Source organism: Arachis ipaensis, chromosome B05, assembly GCF_000816755.2.
Source record: "Arachis ipaensis cultivar K30076 chromosome B05, Araip1.1, whole genome shotgun sequence".
Classification (NCBI taxonomy): Eukaryota; Viridiplantae; Streptophyta; class Magnoliopsida; order Fabales; family Fabaceae; genus Arachis; species Arachis ipaensis.
This window is the reverse complement of record NC_029789.2, coordinates 31599448-31603246: the sequence shown is the minus strand read 5'-3', so window position 1 is coordinate 31603246 and position 3799 is coordinate 31599448.

Below are 3799 nucleotides of genomic sequence, written 5' to 3'. Positions count from 1 at the left end.
CAAATATTTAATTTGAAAAAATATCGAATAAAACTTTTTTAGGAAAAATAGATCCTTAACAAATAGGTTCGTGAACAATTTAATGTTAAAACGACGTTGTTTTATTTAAATGAACAGAAACAACTAAGTTCTTGACCAATTTGGATTGTGAGACAAATAGGTTTTTGTTCATTTCATATTAGCACTTAACATATGTTAATGTGACATGTCAGCGACTTTTGTTAATAGATAATGGTGGTATTGACAAAAAGACTACGTTATCTTACAGAAATTAGGACAGAAGTTAAAGTGGACCTATTTTTTTTTATTAAGAGTCATGTTGTCATTCTAAAAAAAGGACAACAGTTGGGTTGGTACTTTTTACTTTGATGTTCATTAATATTCGTTGTTTCTGAACATGTGTGTGTGGGCAAAGCGCATTCTCTTTTGTTTAAAAAAAATTATAAAAGGAAGTAAGAAAATCTAGGTGTAAAAATATCAAACAAAATGTGAAAGTTTAAAGAGAGATTTAGAGAACATAGAGTTTGAGTGAGAGAAAAAAGAATGTACTCATCATTAACTAAATGAGACTGAGCTTATAGAGTTATATATATACACGGACCTACACTACATGAGATGTATGAGCTACTATTGAGTAAGCTTTGTAACTAACTCACTGACCACTAACTAATTATGATGCTTAACTAACTACCAACATACTCAATGACTTTCTCTCTCTTATTTCTTTCATCTCCTCTCAATTGAAGGATTGGCTTTCGTACAAGCTTGAGATTGCTACAAAAATCTTCAAACAATATAAAAGAGATTGGTTTGGTAAATATATCTACAACTTGTTGCAGTGTTGGATGTGGATGACCCTGACTTTCCCTTTTATCACTAGATCCCTTGCAAAATAAACATCAAGCTCCACATGCTTCGATTTGGAATGCAGAACAGGATTGGCAATTAACATAAATGCATTAAGGTTATCACAATGTATAATGGTGGGGATTGAAGTGGCATTTGAACTGCACTTAATAAATTCTTAATGGACATGGCCTCAGTGACAGCATCAGCAACTTTCCTGTACTCTGTCTTGATGCTGGACATTGTGATAACATGTTGCTTTTTTGCAGACCAAGAAATCAAATTTAGACCTAGAATGACACAAAATCCATTGGTGGATTTGCGATCATCTTGATCAGAACCTCAACCAGAGTCACTGAGAATCTGAGGCTAAAATCTTTGGAGAGTTATATCTACAAAGTCTGCAGTGCTACTTATGTAACAAAGAACTCTTTTAGCTACTTTTCAGTAGTGAGCTTCAAAAGGTGATTGCATAAATTAACAAAATCAATTGACGCAATATGATATCTCTCCAACATATTTTGATTGACACAAAAATAAGCCCCCATTTTCTATATGAGTAACTTTTAACCCAAGGAAATAGTTGAGATTGTCCATGTCCTTTAAAGCAAAAAAGGAGCTAAGTTAGTTGATTATACCTTCAATCTATGATTCTAAATTTCCTGTCACAATGATATCGACATACACAAGGAGATATGTGATAGTACCATTGTTCACCTGAGTGAAAAATAAAGTATCTACTGCAAAGCCTTAACATACCAAACTCGATAAGTTCTGCTTCAACCCATAAAGTGACTTGGTTAGTTTACAAATCAAGTTAGTTGAGTCAACCTTATAGCCAGACGGTTGCTTTATATAAACCTCTTCAGTTAAGTCCCCATTCAAAAACACGTTATTAACATCCAACTGCCTTATTTGCCAATCAAATGACCTTGTCAGAGAAAGAATAAGTCTAATGAATGTTTCCTTAAAGTACATACCAAGTCGTTGACTAAATCCTTGTGCTACTAAATGGGCTTTATACTTTTGAAGGGAGCCATCTGAGTTGTATTTGACTCAAAAAACACACATTTACAACTAATTGAAGTTCTCTCTTTAGGAAGTAGTACTAATTGCCAAGTCTGAGTTCTCATTAATGTGTCATACTCATCATCCGTTGCCTGCTTCTAATGAGATATTCTTAGTGATTCATGTACTGTAAGTGGGGCAGGCTTAAAACATTTTGTGCTTAAAGATTCCATTCATGGAGTGAGTTATCATAAAGTGTCTAGGTTAATCATGGACGAGCACTTAAAAAACTTGTACAGACTTTTATCAAATATTCCTTAGAGTATGACCTTCTTGAAAACCTTGCATTTGATAAGACAACAATCATCATGAAATTTTAATACGACTCTATTATCTCTAGCAAATTGATAAACATTCAATAAATTCTTAAAAATTTGAGGCACAAGAATAGTAAGGAAGAACATTTTTGTACTAAGATTTGACGTAAGAATAAAATTTTCCAATATGGCTAATTGGAAACCTGAACCACATTACTGATTATAACTTTCTTTGAGCCAGCATATTCATATTTCTCTTGAAATTTTCAACATCAGCCATCATATGATGAGTTGCGCCCGAGTTTTGATACCAATTAGGATCTTGGAATGTTAAAGGTGTTGCAGATTATACTTCGTTCAAGTTACTATAATATGAAAGATTTGCTCCTGGACTTCATGATACTGAAGTGGTTTCTGATTTGCTCTTCTAAATCCTAAATCGTACATGTTACAACAAGAAATTACTGTGTGTCTAATCTTATTACAAACTTGACATTGAGGTTGTGATCATAAAGATTTTCTTCCATTACCTTAAAATTGAGACTGCATTACTCTGCCAGCGAGCCTGTTAAAACCTTTGCCTCATTGAAAACCACCTCAAGTGAATTGTTGAAAAGATTGCGTATGAGCCAAAGTGAGCTTGAACAAAGCTTTCAGGTTTCTTATGCTTCTATAATAACTCTTCATGCGCCATGAGTAAAGCTTTAAGCTTGATGAACCACAATTTTGTGGTTTATTTTGGATTAAATTGAGTGGGTTTATCAACTTTTTCTATATTTATTCATTAATTAAAATAGCATAGTTTTGTGAACCAGGAATTGAGGGGAGAATGAACCAAGTAGTCATAGTTTTAGTTTTACATTATGTTGTAGGCCAATTTTAGAGAGAGAAGCTCTAACTTCTTTCTAGAATATAGAGTTTCTTAATTTAATTTCTCCTTAGATTTAGGTTTTAATCTTGTTTTAAGTTAGTTTTCCTTACTTTTTATTGTTCTAGCATCTTAATTCTCTTAATTTCTCTTGTTAATTTTTTATTTTTTTCTCTTTAGTTTTATAAACACTCTTGTTAATTTCAATTTCTTTTAATGCAATTTGATATTTTATATTTCCTTGATACTTGTTTGGATTATTGTTATTATTCTCTTGCAATTGGTAGTTTAGATTTTATTATTATTGTAATTTACCATGTTTTTCCTTTTATGCATACCAAGTGTTTGATAAAATGCTTGAATTAGTTTTAGAGTAAAATTTTGTATTCTTGGCTTGGGTTGGTAACTTGGGTAACCTTGAGTTACTAATCTCCAAGTGATTGATAATTTGGAAATCTTAATTGGTCTTGTTTCTATTGACGCTAGTCTTTCACTAAGTTAATTAGTGAGTTGGCTAGGACTTATGGATTAGGATTAATTAAGCCCATTTGACTTCCTTCCAATGTTCGGGATGACAAAGTGGGATTGATCCTTATAATCATCATGTTGTGGTTAGTAACAAGAATAGTGATTCTTGACCATCAACCCTTGCCAAGATCTTTCTTAGTTGATTTCTTTAACTGCCTTATTTTAATTGCTTTGAACATTTAGTTAATATTTGCTTCTTTAATTTTTTGTTATTTACATTTCTTTTCTCTTG